The sequence below is a fragment of the Sminthopsis crassicaudata genome, chromosome 3, assembly GCF_048593235.1.
Source record: "Sminthopsis crassicaudata isolate SCR6 chromosome 3, ASM4859323v1, whole genome shotgun sequence".
NCBI lineage: Eukaryota > Metazoa > Chordata > Mammalia > Dasyuromorphia > Dasyuridae > Sminthopsis > Sminthopsis crassicaudata.
In genome coordinates, this window is record NC_133619.1 from 556,355,043 (window position 1) to 556,376,330 (window position 21,288).

At 34.6% G+C, this 21,288-nt stretch overlaps 1 protein-coding gene across 1 annotated transcript in view; it reads right to left on the reverse strand.

Annotated features, from left to right (window-relative positions):
- The window catches only part of SYTL2 (synaptotagmin like 2), a 165,880-nt gene extending 144,873 nt beyond the window's left edge, over positions 1-21,007 (reverse strand). Inside the window, exon 1 of the mRNA XM_074304633.1 lies at positions 20,921-21,007. The gene's annotated coding sequence lies outside the window, so the exon portion shown is untranslated. The remainder of the gene's footprint in view (positions 1-20,920) is intronic.
- Positions 21,008-21,288: the final 281 nt, after the last annotated feature.

Below are 21,288 nucleotides of genomic sequence, written 5' to 3' on the forward strand. Positions count from 1 at the left end.
AGGTTGAGCAGGTTGACAATTGAACTAGATGGTTTCTAAGCTACCTTTAACTCTAACATGGTGTTATTTTATTGTCCTGATTTCAAGGAGTTTTGGTCTACTTATCAAGTTAGACGGGTCAATTTGGAGCATCTGGATAGGAATCGCAGAATCTCAGTGGTGGAAGGGATCTCAGAAACTTGGGCAAGTGGTCTCTTCTGAAAATCTCCAGTGATGGAGAATGGGAAGAAATTTTTTAAAGAAATAAAAAACTGAAGAATATTGGTTATTAGGTAAGGGTAGTTACATTAGATCATAAATTTTAGTTATTCAGGTAGGTTGAAGGTGGTTTAGTAGGTACATGTTTCTACTTACTTATGAAATGATGTTTCATAATGCAAATATAGAATATGACTCTTCAAAGTACCATGATGTGCCACTTTTTTTCAGTAATAAGGATGTTGTAAAATTGTTCCATTTTATCAGCAAGGAGGTAAATATTTGCACATGGCATGGGTGAGGTATGGTAAGCAATGACAAGTATTCCATGTATATATTTTTTAATGTGGTATAAAAAACTAAGTTGTCACCACATAAATTAAGAGGTCATTTCTATTTAAGGATTTAAGACTTAGAAATGGATGACATTTTGGAGTGAGTGAATGTAGCAATTATTAAGAATTTTCTGTGATCAAATGCATTATGCAAATAGAAGAGTAAAACAACCCCTATTCTTAAAGAACTCATTTTAATGGAGAAGAAAACATATGGAAACTTTCACTGGAAGGAGGATGGAAAAGTCTTCTGGTCCTTAGAGTGGAGCAGCAAAGTAAATGGTGAAATCAGAGGTCATTTAGTTCTACCTGCTCATTTTGCAGACGAGGAAACTGAGGCCCACAATAAAGCTGAATTACTTGCTTAAGGTTACACAGGTAGTAATTAGCAGAGCTTGAATTAGACTGTGAGATCCTCTGATTCCAAATCCATTCTTCTTTCTTATTACTCCCATGACTTCATCTTTAAGCTATGTATTTATATGACTACTTACCCAACCGAGCTTGTTGATGTTTCTGAAACCCTATAAAATTATGTCTAGCTTGGTAATGTGGTTAGATCATTTCCAGCAGTAAGTATCATATATATGGCATTTAAGAACAAAAATCAGAAATGGAACAGGCTCAAAAAAGCCAAAGTTCTGTTCTTATAAATAATATTCCAAACCCACAAACTACTTAAGCCTTTTGAAGTAGAATAAATTCTGCACTTTTAGCAAATTCAAAATTATGTTAGAAAATCTTCCACAATATTTAATGATACATTCATTTGTATGGGATTTTATGTTTTACAAAGGATCTCTATGTTAAATATATCCTTTGATCTTCACAAAGACCCTGAGAGAGGAAGAAGCCAAGAAAGATTTTATATGATTATCTCCATTTTGTGGATGGATAAATCAAGGCTCCTATGAATTTCATGACTTGTCCAAAGTCAAATATCTGGTTTGTGACCAAATTATGATAAGAATCCTAGGCTCAGATACCTACTTCAGTGATCTTTCTACCACTTTCCAGTGATTAATGTTGTTTTTTAGTAGTCTCAGTCATGTCTAACTTTTTATGATCCCATTTGGGATTTTCTTGGCACACGTACTAGAGTGGTTTGTCATTTCCTTCTCCACTTCATTTTACAGATGAGGAAACTGAGGCAGCAAACAGAATTAAATGACTTGCCCAAAATCATACAGTAAGTAAGTGTCTGAGGCCAGATTTTAATGAAGGAAGATGAATCTTATTGACTTTAGGCTTGGTATTCTATCAACTACTTCACCTTAGATACCCCTTTCTATTATTAGTCCTTAGTATTCAAAGTCATATAAAAGAAGAGGCAGGATTTAAACCCATGAATGTATCCATTTTTCTAAGTTATATGACAATTTATAAAGTTTCAGCTAATTAAAAAAATATTGCCTTTAAATGGTTAAGATGGTTATGGTCTAATTATTTCTAATAGTTATAAGACATGCTCTTGTGCCCTGGTCATGTATTTAAATACTTAAAAAACATGCTAATGATGCTTACTTTTCTCAATTATGCATTATAATAATTTCTAAAAATTATTTTTTGCCTTTCATACTGGAATTTCCAAGATCTGAATAAATAAGAAGTACCATGCCTCCTAGAAATTTTTAAATTTACTTGAGAAATGTTTTAGAATGAATCTTTTCAGAATTTTAATTTTCAGAGATAAAAAAATATTTATTCCTAAAGCAGATACTCACCAGTTTATCAACATTCTCTCTTAAATACAGCATGAGACAGTATTCTATATGTGTCTGTTGTAAGAATACAACAGATCTCTTGAACATTATGCTTCTCAATGCAGCCTTAGATTGTGTTGGTTCTTTCAGCTATCATTTGACTCTACTGATTCACACTAAGGAACCTCATATGCACAATTCTACACACATATATATGTATATCTGTATATGCTAAATATATGTGTGTGTACACATCCCTATACCTCTCAACTTTATGTCTTTAGAAAATTTGATTAAAGGACATGTTAAGTGGTATATGACCTAATATTGATCCATAGGAGACTTCCTTCCAAGTTGACAATGGTTCTGGCCATTCAGTAAGCTCTGAATACTATTTTCTAACCCATCACTTTCTGTCTTTCCACAAGAATTACTTGAGGCCATGTCAAATGCTTTGCCAGAATCTATATAAGTTCTCCCTACAGAATTCTCCTAAAAACCCTCCTAAAAAAAAACAATAAATTAGTCTGGCAGGACATGCTCTTGATGAAGCCATCCTAATTCTTGGTGATCACTGATGCCTTTTTTCCCCTGAGGCAATTGGAGTTAAGTGACTTGCCCACAGTTACACAGTCGGGAAGTGTTAAGTGACTGAGGCCACATTTGAACTCAGGTCCTCCTGACTTCAGGGCTGGTGCTCTATGATTAATGCTCTTTTTAGATTTTTTCCCTAGCCATACATTTAAAAAAATAAGTTCTAGAAAAATCAAAGACAAGTCCATTATTTTATAGATTCTATTATCTTCCTTTCTTAAAAAAAAAAAGACAATATTTTACTTTATCCAATTTTCTAACATTTTTACTTATCTTTATGATCTGTCAAAGATCAATGAAAGTGGTTTGGCAATCACATATGTTCCTTCTTATAGTTTTCTAGTATGTAGTATAATTTGTTTTCTTGAACTGATAACTTGGACGCAAGTCATAGGAAGTCATCTAGAAGATACCTTAATATCATCCAATCAAATCCCTTAATTTTATAACTGAGAAAATTAGGTTTCCAAAAGTATTCAAAGTCATACAGAAGAAGAGGCAGGATTTGAATTCACTAATTAATCCATTTTTCTGAATTATATGACAATTTGTAAAGTTCCAGCCAATTAAGAAAAAAAAAAAGCTTTACACTCAAAATAGAAAATAGCTGTTAAGAAATTTATTTTTATTGTTGTGTCATTTCAGTTATATCCAACTCTTGTAACTCCATTTAGGAATTTCTTAGCAAAGACATTGGAGTGGTTTGCCATTATGGAGAGCTACACAGGGCAAGTACTCACAAGGTGATCAGAAAAAGCAATACAAGGATATTCTCAAGATCCTTCTTAAGTACTTAATGTGCAACAAGAAAATTGATTTTACACACATATATTGTATCTAGGTTATATTGTAACACATGTAAAATGTATGGGATTGCCTGTCATCTAGGGGAGGGAGTAGAGGAAGGGAGGGGATAATTTGGAAAAATGAATACAAGGGATAATGTTATTTTTAAAAATTGCTCATGCATATATGCTGTCAAAAATAATTTTTATAAATAAAATAATTTTTTAAAAAAAGATCTTTCTTAAGAACTTTAGAACTGAATGTATGACATGGAACAGAACCACCCAGCATGAGGTGCTCTATGAACAAAGCAGGATTGAATTCGCTTAGAAGAAATGCAAGATGCATAAAATTAGAGAAGCTACCCAAAATGTTCATAGGGATTATTTATGTCCAACCTGTGGCAGAGTTTTCAGAATTTGTATTGGTCTGATCAGCAACAGTTGAACACATTTATTTGACTCTAACATAGTGATGTCAATTTGGTCCTCTTAGAGAAAAAAGGACAAAAGGTTAAGTGACTTGCACAGCTAATAGGTATCTGAATCCTTATTTGAACTCGGGTTTTCTTGCCTTCAGACCTGGTACTCTCACAACTGAGATGCCTAACTGGACTCTAAGAAAATTTATATTAAAGCATTAACACATAAAGTCTGTACCCATTCTTAAAGACCCTAAATGATTCTAAAACTAGTATGATAAAGTAGGAATGAGAATAAAATATTCCAGTTAGATTAAAACTTTGTAAGAAAATCTTGAAACCCTGTAAATCAATATGTTCTAGGTCATCCTTATCCCAGATCTCACCAAGGTTTATGATCTCCAGATTTTAGCCCTCTATGTCTCCTCCTCAGGGTTCCAGAATTTCCTTTGTGGGATGGTGCCCTCAACTTGAGTCTCCGCTGATATTATTCCCCAAAGATTATCATTAAGAATTAATTGAGTCAGCCAGCCTTGAAGCACAACTAGGTATTCTCAGTCTATCTGAACATGATTCTTGTGCAATATCAGTCTAATCTGAAGGACTTTTATTACTTAGTCTAAGACTCATGAGTGATCAGTTGATTTGGACATGTTCTCAGCTAATTTGTCAGGGTTAAAATTTGGTGAAGTGGTTTAAACCCCATCCTTATACTTGGAAATGGTTACCTAGAAAAAGGTGGTTGATGATAGAATATCCTATGAGTGGGGAGGAAATACTTTAGTCTGAAGTTATTGCCAGGAAAAAACATTCAAGAAGTTAGGATAATACAGGGGAAAATATGTGTGTGATACTTCTTCTGGGATGCATTCTTAATTTAGCACTAATATTTAAGAACTGGGCATCCTTAGAGTTGCTGCTGCTATTGCTAAATTCTTGGGTTTACCTCATGGAGCTTGACTCCATTATCATTATTCACAAGCTCTCATTGTATGCTTACTATTAACAGCTAGTCAGCTCCCTTCTCTACTGCTAGGGTTCATGTTCCTTATAACTGTTTCTAGTTTCAAGCCTTTCTATAGCAACAAAGATGTATTTCTGCCCCCTCAAATGGGATTTGAATTATCTGTAACTGCCTCTCCAACTATTAGGTTGTCTCTTCTGGTCAACGCTTGATCATTAGCTACCACAATTGATGGGTAGGTAGGTGGTGAGAAAGAGAAAGAGGAGACAGAAGAAGAAGAGAAACAGGAGGAGGAGGAAGAGGAGAAGGAGGAGGAGAAGGAGGAGAAGGAGGAGAAGGAGGAGGAGGAGGAGGAGGAGGAGAAGGAGGAGGAGAACGAGGAGAAGGAGGAGTAGGAGTAGGAGAAGGAGGAGGAGAAGGAGGAAGAATAGGAACAATAGGAGGAGGAGACATAGAAGAAGAAAGAGAGAGAAAAGGAAGAGGTGGAGAAAGAGGAGAGGAATAAAAAATCCTTTCTTCTCACTCAAGACATGAAAATTTTGGTTTCTTTTCAAATTGCTGAGTCTTGTCTCAACTGCCTCAAGCTCTCAAATTTCTGCTTGTCTCCAGAGCTTAGCTACTTAAAGCTTTTAAGAAATGTGGCCAATTTTTAGCCCAGATGATTTTCAGCTGTGTTGCCCCTTTTGATTCAGAGAAAAGTGTTCATACTTTTCAAAGGAGTGACAGTGTTAACATCTTTTTGCTACATTCATATATTCATCTCTATGTCCTTACTAAATCAACTAATCAAGTGGATATTGGTCAAAAGATTTGAACAAACAATTCTTTAAAAAGAAATTGAAAATTATTGTAAAAGATTGCTGTAAATTACTAATAAAAGAAATTAAAATCAACAAACTCTAGGATTTCAGTTCACACCCATTAAACTAGTAAAGATACAACTAGTTCAGTGTTAGAGAGGCTGTGGAAAGACAAGCACACATTAAAGTGTTGTTAATGGAATTGTAAATTGGTCAAATCATTCTGGAAAGCAGTTTTAAATTATGCACCTTCCACAAGTGAATGAAATGTCCATACCCTATGATCTAAAAATCCATCTTACCATTAGACCTATACACCAATAATGTCAAAGACAGAACAAATATTCCTATATAGATCAAAATTGTCATTGTGGTATTTATTTTAATAACAATGAAATTAAAAGAAGTGTTTTTGATAAGATAATAGCTAAAGAATTGTGGTTTATGAATACAATGAAATATTACTGCATATAGAAAATGATGGACTGAAGAACTCAGAAGAGTAAGATTTATATAGATTAAACAAGGAAAACTTAGAAGATCAATAAGACCACAATATAAAATGGAATAAAACTGCTCAGCTCTTTGACCCTTGTCTATCAGTTTCCTCATCCATAAAATGAGGATAATAATAGCACTTACTTCCTAGGATTGTCAGATGCTTAACACGATGCCTAGCTCATAGAAAGAACTTCAGAAATGTTAGTTTTTATTATTAAATTTATTGTTGTTGCTGTTACCTTTCTTTCCCAGTTAGAAATGGCCTTTCCTTTCTTGGGCCTTACATAATACTTATTATCTCTTTTACATTCTTTTTATACGGTTTTATATTGTAATTATCTGTTCCTATGCCTTTTCCCACATTCATTAAGCTTAATGAGGGGCAGAGATTGTGTCATGTAAGTTGTGACTTTCAGTTCTGGCAAAATGCTCTGTGGTAGTAGATACTTAAAAATATGTTTGAATTTAATAATGAGTATTTCCGATTGATAATAGAATCTATTCTGACTGCTGTATTAGGGATATATGTGAATGCAAGATTTTAAGGGAGAAGAGCCCTTTCCTTTTTTTATTATTATTATTGCTTTTTATTTACAAGATATATGAATGGGTAATTTTACAACACTGACAATTGCCAAGCCTTTTGTTCCAAATTTTCCCCTCCTTCCCCCCACCACCCTCCCCCAGATGGCAGGTTGACCAATACATGTTACATATGTTAAAGTATAAATTAAATACAATACATGTCCATACAGTTATTTTGCTGTACAAAAAGAATTGGACTTTGAGGAAATAAAAAGTGCAGGCAGAAAAAAATAGAGAGATTGGAAATTCTATGTAGTGGTTCATAGTCATTTCCCAGACTTCTTTCGCTGGGTGTAGCTGGTTCAGTTCATTATTGAAGAGCCCTTTCTTAATAATTGTTTTAGAATAACCTTGTGAAAATTGAAATGATGTAAAATATGTATTATAATGTATTTATGTATGTTCAAATAAAAACCTGTGTTCATATTTTCCCCATTTCTCCATTATATACATATTTAATATATATGTATACACACACACACACATATATATCTACATGATGAATTTGAGGAATTTAGAACAGTAAGATTTGTATGAAATGATACAAAACAAAACAAGGAAAACCAGAAGATCAATATAAGTAACAACTACAAAAATAAAAAATGGAATAAAACTGCTTAGATGATAACTATAATGGCCAAGCTTGACACCCACACCTCTGACTATCATTCTACCCCAAAGAGCAGAGAAAATGTACTTCATTTCCTTCAATGCATATAGACTTACATACATATACAGAGGTATGGAGAAGGCAGAGAGGAAAGAGAGAGAAAGAGAAAGATGGAGGGAGGGAAGGAGGAAGGAAAAAGGAGAAGAGGAGTGAGGGAAGGAAGGAGAGATAGAGAAACATAGAAAGAGCACCAGAGAGACAAAGAGAAGGAGGAAGGGAGAAAGAGAGGGGTGGAAGAAAAAGGGAGAGAGGGAGAGAGGGAAGGAGAGGGAATGGTAAGGGAGGGAGAGAGAGAGAAAGAGAGAGAAAAAAGAGAATAAAGAGAGGGGAGATGAGAGAGAAGAGAGAGGGGAAAGAGAAGAGAGAGGAAAGAACAAAGAGAGAGCAAGAAGAGAGCAAAGAGAGAGAGAGAAGGAGAGAGATAAGAGAGAAGAGAAAGGAGAGAGAGACAAAGGAGAGAAGGGGAGAGAGAGACAGAGGAGAGAAGGGGAGAGAAAGACAGAGGAGAGACAGACAGAGACAGAGACACAGAGAGAGACAGAGAGACAGAGAGACAGAGAGAGAGAAGTCTCTGAAGTACTAAGCATTCCTTAGCTCCTTTGCAACCAAATAAGAACTATTGAACAAGGACATTCCAGAACCAATCATTCCACTTCCCACTTTCTTGACAGCTGACCACACCCTGATCTGATTTATGGCTAACTACACAGACTAGGAAATACCAGTTCACCTCTTCTTCCTCTATCCCTTGATGCACCCATAATCAGTCGTATGCACTCTTTTCTGATTATTCGGGTGTGTCACCCTCACCAATGGCCCCAGGAAGCTCCTAGTGACAGTACTATGCTTGCCATTTGCTCCCTACTACTATGTTCTAGTGCTTCCCTCTCAGACTACCTTGTGATGATCTACTGTATGTATGTACACAAATACATGTATTTTTATTTCACATTTAGGCTATTTTTCTCAATAACATATTATTTTTCCAATTACATATATAATTTGCAACATTCCAATTTTTTTTCTCTGTCTCTTCCTTACCTCCTTCCTCCTCAAGACTGCAAACAATCATTTTAAACATATTTCCATATTAGTCATGTTGTGAAAGAAAAATCAGAACAAAAGGGAAAAATCACAAGAAAGAAAAAACAAACAAACATAAAAGTGAAAATAGTATGCTTTGATCAGCATTCAGTATCCATAGTTCCCTCTCTGGATGTGAATGGCATTTCCAACCCAAATCTTGGATCACTGCATTGCTGAGAAGAGCTAAGTTCATCATGTTGCTCATCATATAAATGCTGTTATTGTGTACAGTGCTCTCCTGGTTCTGCTCACTTCACTCTATGTTGTTTATTTTTGTGTACATACTTGTTTCCCTCATTAAAATGTAAACTCCATGTTCACATGGATTGTTTCATTCTTTGTACTTGTATTTCCAATGACTAGTATAGTGCCTGGCCCATATTAGTATTTAATACATACATATTGATTGACTGATTAGTTTCTGACTTCTAATATCTTGACTTCATGGAGAGAGAAGCAAAGGGGAGCAGTTGGTTATGAAAACATTTGGGATTTTCAGGCTTCTTAGACTTCTTCCATGACTCAGTTCCAATACTATCTCTTACATGAGGTCTGCCCCAATTCCCCTCAGTTACTAATGTCCTTCCTCCTAGAAATATTTTGCATATGTTTTAAATTTATTTATGTTCATCACTGGGAATTGAATGTAAAATATTAACACTACTATCATCTATCTACCCAAGTTACTTATACCTTCGGAATCCAATACTTAACGTGCAACAAGAAAATTGGATTTATACACATATTATATCTAGGTTATACTGTAACACATGTAAAATGTATGAGATTGTCTATCTTCTAGGGGAGGGAGTAGAAGGAGGGAGGGGAAAATCTGGAAAAATGAATACAAGGGATAATGTTATAAAAAAATTACTCATGCATATATACTGTCAAAAATGTATAATTATAAAATTAATTTTTAAAAAAGGAAAAAAAATAATAAATTTATTTATGTTCATGTTGTTTCCCTTCTCCCCCAGATTATAAATTCCTCAAGGGCAAGAAATGCTTCATTATTATCTCAATCTCCAGAGCCTAGTACAAGGCCTGCACCTCAATAGGTATTTAATAGATGTTTGTTAAATGAAAAGTTTTTAGTTCATTTCACAAATGTTTATTAAGTGACTTCTATTTGCAAAGACACTGTGCTTAGTTGGTATATACTCAAGACAGATCTTTCTCCTAAGATGTCCACAAATCTAAGGATGGAGGAGGGGAAGATATGAACATATGTTTTTATTTGAATGGCTATTTTACCTAATTCCTTTCCTAAGTCACATAAATGGCCATATAAATTATAATGGTTACCATTTAGCTACAATAAAATTAGACATTTGAGTAGGTCAGCAGCTGTCATAATGAAAAGTAATTAGAAAGTCACCTAAGACAAGGTGTTAGGATGGGGGAATGGAAAGAAGCAAAATTATGCTATAATTTTTCAGTGCTAAGAATTTCAAAAATGTGCAGTTAAATTTGTTTTTGTTTCAATAATCAGTTTGGATGCAAGGCAATGACTTTTAAATCTTTTCAGTTGGTTTCAAAAGAATTTTCACCAAAAGAATGCTTGAGAATTATCCCCAAAAAGCCAGAATGTGGTATTTTCACCACTACTTTATTATGACTTGTGTGAGGTCCTGAGGAGCTCGGGAGACTTTGGAGATTTACCAAGGAATAAAGATCAAGCAAGACCGTGAGGTTTTTGAAATGCATGTGACCATAAGCAAGCTCCCCCATACTGGCTACAGGATGCTGTGGTTCCCTGGGGTGAGGCAGCATCAGTAACGTTCAATGTTTTTAAAGCAAGAAGATAACATTTGTGAAACTGAAAAAGAAACATGTCATACTCAGGGAGGAAGTTTTAATTCCTTAAAGGAAATGTGGATCAATCACACTTATGATTATTAAAATTAATCTTCTTGGAGAGGTTCCAAAAGGAATTCCAAAGCCTTTTAGAACCATGATTCATGGCATGGGGAAAAAAGTCCCAGCAGAGCAGGGCTCATTTGGTATCATTAACATCCAGCTGGACCGTGATACAGCAGTTAACAAGGAAGACTTAGACTGGGGGACTTAAATAGGAATTTAGAGAGGCACACCGACATCATAGATCCAGTAGGCAGAGATCAAGTTCCAGAAGGACAGACAGGGCAGGAAGACTCTCGTACTTTGGGCAGGTCAAAAACCATGTACAGAGATGTCAGCTGTGCCTAGAATAGGGGCCACAGATCCAGGTAGGAAGGGTCTGGAATCCCTGAAGCAGCAAAGTTAGCCAAGAGCAGTACCAGCACAACTTGCTCTCTGCTTATCTGCTATGTGGACAGATAAATATAAGTATGTGCTTATGGTTAGAGAGAGATTCAGAGGTAGAGCTTATTCTTGATTAATGTAGAAGCAGAGGAACAGGCTTTCTGGAAGCTTTTTAATTTCTAAAGTTAAAAAGCAGAATAGACAGCTGTGACAAAAAGTTGTCTTTTGGTGGTGATGGTTTTTTTTTTAATTATTGGAAGAGACCTCAGAGGATATCAGTCAATATTTATCAAGTGCCTGCTATTTGCCAGATGTGCTAAACAATGAAGTTATAAAAAGCTATCTTCCAAGGAAACGTTAGGAAGTTTTTTCCTTCAATCAAGCTGAACTTCTACTCCTCCTATAGACTTCTGTCTATAATGATTTCTAGTCATCTCCCCTTTCTACAGATTCCAGTTTCTCACTGTCTTTACCCAAACGTAGCACCCAGAACCACACCATATATGGTCTGACCAAAGCAGAGTGCAGTGGGGAAAATTCATTTCCCTTAGACTTCATTCTGTGACTCAATGTAGCCTTAAAGTGACTTTTCCTTTTGTGCATTACATCACATTTTTGCCTCAAATTGAATGTTCAGTCTATTAAGACCCCCACATTTTTCTGTAATGTAAACAGCTGTCAGTTCATATTCCAACAAGACTACTTCTATTCTGTACTTAGCTGATTTTAAAAATCCAAATACAGACCCTACATTTAATTTTTGTCTTATTTAATGCATCCCCTAGTAATAGCAAATTTAGATTTATTCACATTTTGATTTTATGACTCAACATGACATGATACGTGTCGCTGACAGTATAACACAACAATCCAAAAGCAAGTTAAGCATGTCATCCATACCTTTTTCGACTGGTGTTTTGTTTAGTTTTCTTTTCTTTTAATAAGCAGACCAGGGACAAGGACAGGGCCCTGTGGTATACCACTAGAGATTTTCCTCAAGGTTGGACTCAACCCATTTACCAGCATTCTTTGATTTGGGTCATTCAACTAGTAATAAATATATAACTGTACTTCATTCATGTTATATTTCTCCCTCTGGTCCACAAGGATATTTTAAGAGAGTCAAATACCTTGCTGTAATCCAGGTATACCAGGTGTCCAGATTCTCTTGGTTTACTTGTATGTCACTTGATTCAATATCTCAAGGATTTGTGATTTCATCCAAGTGTATGTTTCCAAGCTCTCTATAATTCATGGCCAAAAAAATTTATTACCCTGTGGCCTACTCACTGAAAAGCTTTTGTAAATTTAGTCTAGTCCCATGAAAACAGGCATGTAAATCCATTATTAAGTTCATTTTTAAGCCTTTCCAAAGCATTTCTAACCTAGTTAAACTCAGGTCACTTCCACATCACAATGAAACATAGGACTTATTGAAGTTACATTAGTTGAGTAATCCCTATAAAAATGTAATGAGTATGACATAACTTGCACTTGATAAGGAACTTATAATCATTATTGCTTTCTTTTCTAAGTGCTCTAGAGCCATCCATTTAATAGCATATTTTAGAATTGATGTACAATCAAAGTTATGTTACAAAATAGCTTATAATTTAAAGAATCCACCATCCTGTCACATCTCCTGCTCTCCATGAATCCACAAAGATTACAGCAGTCTGGCATTCACACCACACAATTCTTTCAGTACTGTTGTATGTAATTTGGTAGGCCCAGTGAATTATTGTGATAATCAAATGAGATAGTGCATAAAAAGTTCTTTGAAACTTTAAAGCCTTATATAAGATATATATTATCTATTCCAAGCTGCACTTAAATAAGAATCCCCTTTACAAAATAATTAAGAGGGGGAAATCCATTCTCTGCTTAAGGGCCTGTTAAGTATCCCAGTCCCTCTTTGGTAGCTCTAACTATAAACAAGTTTTTCATTATATTAAGAATAAATCTGTCTCTTAACAATTTCTTCCCTGTGGTAGAAGCAATAGTTGAAACATTCCCATGTGCAAACTGGGGTAATTTTTCCTCTAAAAACATCGAGACCATCCTTGAAATGTGATTACTTCAGGAGACTAACTAAACCATAAGGTTTTAGTTGATGTCATTCTACTCTCTACATTTCCTCTCAATCTCCAAAAAAACTGATGGCACCAATTAGAATTATGACCAAACCCCCCCCCCCCAAACACCAAAACCCTTCACTATGCTGTTTGGGAATCTGTCTGCATGATCTTCCAACATTCAGTCTCAAATTCACAAATGAGAAAATTGTTGAATTCCCCAAAAGGCTTCTTGGCCAAGGCCATAAAGATAGTTAGTATAAAAGTTTTAGCTAGAAACTAGGTTTTCTAATTCTTATTTCAGATTTTATTCTGCTATACTGCAATAAAGCAAGAGGTAAGAGTGGTGGAGGAAATTGTTTTGTATATACAACAACAAATATTTGGATTTTTTTTGACTAAATCATTAAGAGGCAACTGATATTTAAACTTATTTTAGGAAAGTGAGGGGAGGTATGACAGTGAATAAAGGACTGACTTTGGAGTCAGGTCAACTAGGGTTCAAATCCTGCCTCTGACATATAGCTGGGCAAGTCATTTAATCATTCAGTTCCCTCTACACCCACTCCAAGACTATAAATTCTATAGTGTTTGTTGAGCTGTATTCGCAGAGAATTATAGTCACAGAATCACTAATTTTGAGGATTCAAAGTTCAAAAGAGTTCAGTGACCATTTAGTTCAACTATATATAGAAAGTACCCTTGCTACAAGGAGTTGTTTCCTGGGTACTTCTTGTAGCGATAAAATCACGGGTACAGACCAAAAAAAACTATAATTTAAAAAGGACCAAGAGAAAAAATTTCCTAGCTTTATTTATTAATTGTTTAGAACACACCACACCTGCTCATCAACTTCCAGTGTAGGCATCCCAATACACTATATGTGCTAGTCTGAAGTCCTGACTGCCTCAAAACCTTAACCCAAATTTACATTATTCAGCACCTACCACCTGACCTAGTAGAGCTTCTATCCATCTTTCATCTGCATACCAATGTTTTATTTAAACACAATTTAGTCTGACTGACCAGAATCAAGGTGTTCTTGGATCATGAATCTCCGAGCTGGGAGGGATATGAGCAGTCACCTTGTCTTACTCATATCCAACCAATATCACTAACTTTTGACAACATCACTAAATGGTTACCCAGACTCCAATTGAGAATATCTAATGAAGAGAAACTCAGTACTTTTTGAGGTAGCTCCTTCCACTCTGGGACATTTTTAATTGTTGGAAAGTTTCTTCTTCTATTAAGCAGAAACAGGACTCTCAGCATCTTCATTGATTGTTCTAAATTCAGGGCTACAGAACAAAATTTTGTCCACTTCCACATACTAGTCTTTCAAATACTTAGACAGTTATTATATTCCCTGTAATTTTTCTCTTCTTCAAGCTAAATCCAAGTTCCTTCTATTGTTCATCCCATGATATAGTTTTGTTCTAGATCCTACACCTCCCTTTGTCAACATCTGCCATTCTGATTAGTATTCTCTGGGTATATTCTAGCTAGGAATGTCTTTGCGCAAATGTGGAATTCTGAACTGAACTTGATATTCCAGAAATAGTCTAGCCAGGGCAGAGTATGGTGTGGCAGGACTATCACTTTCACTACTTCAAACACTGTGTTTCTCTGAATGCAACCTAAGATTACATTAGCTTTGACTATTATGTCTCACTGCTAACACATGTCAAGTGTGCTGTCTTTAAAAACCTCTATTTTTTTCATGAGACTGTTCTCTATCTTGTACTTGTCCATTTTATTTTTCCAAGAGTTAAAGTAGAACAAAATAGAACATAGTAGATGATAAAAGGTCATCATTTTATACGTCCCATAATCCCAAACTATCAAGATTTTTTTTATTATTCTTACTATATAATCCTAAGTGTTAACTATCCCTCCCACCCCAGATTCATGTCTTCTTCAGATTTGACAAGCATGCCATCTGTATAACTTCATTTAAGTCATACTATTAGGATCCTCTGACCCAGTGACAAAGAAGTAAACAACATAGCTAGCATTCATTGCTTCTCCAGTTTTGATAGAGCAACAGACTGCCAAACACTTGGATTTTTCCATGTCTGAAATTCATGATTTAGAATTATACATTGAAAAAAATCACTTTGGAAAAAGACATTCCGATTCACAAATGACTAGTCTAGGTTCAATGAGAAAAGTGCTTGTTTGGGGGTTAGGAAAACTGGATTAAAATGATAGTTTTGCTGCATAGCACAGATGTAACTTGGTTAAATCCTTTCTGGGGCTGGGCCATTGCTAATTGTCTTGATTTATGACTTGCCATTGTACTCTTTCTGGAGGAGAGAGTAAAGCAGATGATTTTGCACAGCTTTGCTTCACTTAATTCCACTCTATTTGCAAGTCAAGACATTATCTTCATTGGTCCTCTTTGAAAAGGAAGCATGAATAGCAATTTCTTCTCTGGGTCTCTAATGTGAAAGTTGGACCTCTGACAGCCACTCTCAGTCCTTAAAGCTATGCAAAATCCCAATAACTAAAGAAAGTACTTCACATGTGCCTTTTAGAACTCTTCTATTTAAAAAAAATAGAGATAGTTAAATTTTCTTTCATATTGCATTAACAAGATTAACCTATTTAAGTTGGAGGAATAGAGTTTCCAAGATAATGCACTGACATTTGTCAAACTGTAATCAAATCTTAGAAAGAAAAGGCAAAGCCTTGTTAGAAACAACTAAATGATCCTCAAATTATGCCAAATTTTGCAAAAGAATCCCCTTGATAATATATTATATTAATTTAATTCTAAATTGAAAAGGATATACATATTACACTCAAATACTCAATTGATGATTTTAAAAGCAACCACTTTATATACTTGGAAATAATAATTAGAGGCAGCTGGTGGTACATTGGAAATCAGTTAAAAATTATTTCAGACAATTAGTTCTGTGACACTGAGCAAATCATTGCCATTTAACCTCTGCATGCCTGTTTCCTCAACTTTAAAGATAAAAATTGCACCTGCCTCTATATCCCAAAAACATTCTAAAAAGAGGGAAAGGACATATTTGTACAAAAGTATTTAAAGCAATTCTTTTTGTGGTGGCTAAGAAATGGAAATCAAAGGAATAGCCATCAATTGGGGAATGGCTGAACCAGCTATGACATGATATTTTATTTATTTTTTATTATAGCTTTTTATTTACAAGATATATGCGTGGGTAACTTTTCAGCATTGACAATTGCAAAACCTTTTGTTCCAATTTTTCCCCTCCTTCCCTCCACCCCCTCCCCCAGATGGCAGGTTGACCAACACATGTTAAATATGTTAAAGTATAAATTAAATACAATATATGTATACATGTCCATACAGTTATTTTGCAAAAAGAATCAGACTTTGAAATAGTGTACAATTCACCTGTGAAGGAAATCAAACATGCAGGTGGACAAAAATAAAGGGATTGGGAATTCTATGTAGTAGTTCATAGTCATCTCCCAGAGTTCTTTTGCTGGGTGTAGCTGCTCTATTGGAACTGATTTGGTTCAGTTCATTGTTGAAGAGGCCCATGTCCATCAGAATTGGTCATCATATAGTATTGTTGTTGAAGTATATAATGACCTCCTGGTCCTGCTCATTTCACTCAGCATCAGTAATGACATTATATTGTAAAAGAACATTATTATGCTATAAGAAATGATGACCTGGAAAAAAAAACCTGGAAAGATTTACATGAACTGAATCAGAGTGAAATGAGCACAACCAGGAGAACAGTGATCATAGTAACAGCAATATGGTATGATGAAGATCCATGAATGACTTAGTTATTTTCATCAATACAATGATCTGAGACAATTTTAAAAAACTAATAATGAAGTATACTCTCCACAGCCAGAGAAAGAACAGATTTTATTTGAATGCAGACTAAAGCATTCTACTTTTTCTTTCTTTCATTCTTTTTCTTTTATTTGAATAATTTTGTAAAAAAAAATGCCTAATATAGAAATATATTACACAATTGCACATATATAATCTATATCCGACTGCTTCTGTCTCAGGGAGAGGAAAGGGAAATAGGAGGGAGAGAGACAATTTAGAGCTCAAAAAGTTAAAAAAAAAAAAAAAGTTAAAATTGTTTTAACATGTAATTGGGGAAATATACATTTTTTTTTAAATTGCATCAACCTCAAAGGGTTGTCAACAAAAATCAAAATGGATATTTGTAAAAACAAAACAAAGCAAAAAAACAAACAAACAAACAAACAAAACCCCACCACACTTAGCACAGTGCCTGGCACATAGGAGGCACTACATAAATGCTTATCCTTTTACTCCATTCCCCTAATAATTAGTATGTTTTAATAGGAAAAGAATATAATAAATTAGAAGACTTGGATTTCAACCCTGAATCTGATAACTAATTGTCATGTGATTTTTGGTGAGTTTCTTAGTCTCTCTAAGCCTTGGTTTTCTCATCTATAAAATGGGGTAAAAAAAAAATACTATTACTGCTCTCACTGTATTCGAGAAAAGTGTTTTATAAATTGAAAACTGCTAATTAAGTATGAATTATTATTATTTTAGATGCTCATTGCTGGGATGTAAGATGAATAAATAATGTCTTCTGTTTTTTACCAAATTCTTACCCCAGCATTTAGAAGCATAGCACTTAATAACACCTACTAGCACTTTTGTTGTTGTTTAATAGTATACAACTTTTCATAACTCTATTTGGTTTTTTTTTTCCTTTTCACAAAAATACGAGGCCATTTCTTTCTCCAGCTCATTTTACAAATGAGAAAACTTAGGTAAACAGAATTAGGTAACTTCCTCAGAATCCTAGATAGTCCTGATTTGAACTTAGTTCTTCCTGACTCCAAATCTGGCACTCTATCCTCTTCCCCACCTAGCTGCCCCTAAATAGGCACTTAAAAAATGTTTACTGACTAACTGTACCTTGGAAGTCAGCATAAGTATAACTGGCTTTTTTGTAGTTGTTTTTTTCCTGATAAGTGCTGTTAATCATCCTCCTTCCTGCCCAACCTCATGAGCAACTTAAAAGGCACACTTAAATCAACTTGCAAAAATCCAAAGTGATACTTTATTGTTTGTTTGTTTTTGGTTTGACCTCAGCAATGCTTGAATGATATTGTTTAGTTGTTTCAATTGTGCTCTACTTTTCTTGACCCCATTTGGGGTTTTCTTGGCAAAGATACCAGAGTGGTTTGCCATTTCCTTCTCCAGCTAATTTTACATTTGAGCTAAATTTACATTTACATTACAAAAGCAAACACCTTCGCTTCCCTTACTAAGTTGTAGGGAAGTTATAATTGGCTTCATTGTACAGACTTCCTACACTCAGGAAGTCACGGACCTATGAAGTATTTTATTTTTGTTTCTATAGTAGTTATTATGTAGCAGGATGACTATGTGGGTGTTGATTTAAGAGATAAAGAAGAAAAATAGCTACTCTTCCTTGGGTGGCCCCTACCCCTGAAATGTGATCACCTCTAGTCTTTTCTCATCATTGTCTCTCTACTCCAACCTGTTCTCTATTTACTATCCAGGGTTCATTCTTCTTTTTTTTTTTTAATAGTTTTTAATTTTCCCAAATAAATGCAAAGATAAATTTTCAATATTCATCTTTGCAAAACCTTGTGTTCCAAATTTTTCTCTCTCCTGTCCCCTTCCCCTTGACAACAAGCCATCCAATATATATTAAATGTGCAATTTTTCTAAACATATTTCCATATTCATCATCTGCATAAGAAAAATAAGAACAAAAGGGGAAAATATGAGAAAGAAAAAACAATCACGCAACAAACCACCACAACAAAAAGTGAAAATACTGAGCTTTGATCCACATTCATTCTCCATAGTTCTCTAGATGCAAATGGCATTTTCCATTCCAAGTCTACTGGAATTGCCTTGAATCCCTGCTCTACTGAAATGAGCCAAGTCTGTCACAGTTGATCATCACATAATCTTCTTGTTGCTGTATGCAATGTTCTCTTGTTCTACTCACTTCATTTAGCCTCAGTTCATTTAAGTCTTTCTAGGCTTTTCTGAAATTAGCCTGCTCATCATTTTTATAGAAAAATAACATTCCATTACATTCATATACCATAACTTCTTCAGTCATTCCCAAACTGATGAATATCCACTCAATTTTCAGTTATAAACAATTTTGCAATGTGAGTCTTTTTCTCTATCTTTGGGATACAGACCCAGTAGAGACACTGCTATGCAGTTTGACAGCATTTTGGACATAGTTCCAAAGTGCATTCCAGAATGGTTGTATCAGTTCACAACTCCATCAGCAATGTATTAGTGTTCCAGTTTTCCCACATCCCCTTCAATATTCATCATTATCTTTTCCTGTCATTTTTAGTCAATCTAAGAGGTATGAAGTGGTACCACAGAGTTGACTTTATTTTCATTTCTCTCATCAATAGTGGTTTAGATAATTTCTACTAGAAGTAGTTTTAATTTCTTCTGAAAAATTGTCATTTATCATTTGGGGAATGGCTTGTATTCTTATAAATTTGAGTCAGTTTTCTATATATTTTAGAAATGAGAGCTAATCAAAAACACAGGATGTAAAATTTTTTCCAGCTTTCTGCTTCCCTAAATCCACTCTTGAAAAAGGATATTTGGGAGCATGTGTGGAAAGAGAATGATATAGAAAAACCATGCGACTGATTTAACAGCCCAGCTTCACCCATAGCCATGCTGCTATTTTTAAAATATTTCATTTTATCCTAAGGCAAAAAAGACCAACTTCACATGTCTTGTTCTCTGCTTTTGGAAATTTTATCAAATCTAACAATTAGTAACATTATCTGTTACTTTTCATGTTCCCTATTGAGAAGAAGGGAAACTGTTTTGCCTTTTTTTACAACTCCCTGGCAACCAATCTTGAAACTCTCCAACCAGAACAGTAACAATCAATCAAAATCTTTACCTAAGCAGAAGTTTTATTAATTAAAACAGAAAATTTTGGAATCAACTTCTGCCTTCTCAGGCAAAGCAAGGAAGAAGAGAAATAGATATTTTGCTATCTAAAACTTAATCTCTCTATTATAAATTCTAGTCACATCCAGAGCCTCAGACATCTCAGTGTCTCAGACTATCCCAAGTGTCTTTTAATGTATAAAAAGCATATATGGCCTAGGCAGCTCTATGAGCAGGCCATATCAGCTCTGTAACCTCAATAGCTCTTGGTTTCTTGGATAATCAAGTTGTGTATTTAGTATTTTCTCACCCAAATTTTATTTCTCAAACACATGCACTGTCTCTCTGCTCATGTTGGTTTTCTGGAGTATGTCACTGCCTTTCACAATAATTTCTCCCCCAATTGAGGGAAAACAATGCTGTGCCTTTAACATTCCCTCAGTTCACCAGGCATCTATACAGCCTAGTACTAAAGATCTTTTCTCTGCTCAAAAAGAGCTGGCTTTCTATGCCCCACTACAATTATTTTTTTATCATCATCATCAGAAGCAGCCACAACAGCAATAGCAGTCAGCACCACTAATCATTTTTTATATCATTTCACAAAACAACAAAAAAATTGAAATATTCTCTTCCTTAGAAGCTTGGTGTGAAATTTAACAGGTCAAATCATTTCAAAAAATATATGAAACTGGATTTGGGAGAAGAAATAGATGAAAAGTGAACAGAATTTTCCATGTTTTCTATGATGATCTAGTCTTATCATCAATGCGTCATTAATGTGTTATAGATGGAAGTAAAATGGCACTTAAGAAGATAAAGTCAGAAGAAGCTGCTGGACTGGACCAAATGCACATTAAGGAAATTAATAATAGAGACAACACAATTAAGTAATTAGCTTTCAAGATTTTCTGCCAAAGAGGAAGATACTAAAAGATTGAAAAAATCACTGATACTCAAGAGATTAAAAAAAAAAAAGATTAACTTGTATACTTATTTTCTAAATATCTTTAAAAACTTTAATTACCTTTATGATCCACATGTGTAGTTAAGCTATCCTTGGTGAAAACATATGAAGGATATAAGGCAATTCTCTACAACAGACCATATCTTCACAATCACACAAATAACTGAAAGATTTAAACAATGGGAGATTTTTCTCTGATTATAATTTGTTGGTTACAAAAAAGCATATGATGCAGGAAAATGAAACTTAGTTCTAAAGTTTCTCTTTCAAAAGGGGTTTATCATGCATATGTTATCATACAAAATCTATGACAGGTTTTACCACAAAGATAACTTTGTTAATAATTCTTGGATTATTAATATAAACTGAAACTTAAACAAGGAGATATAAGCATAACAGAAGTTATGTTATAGAATAGCATAATCACA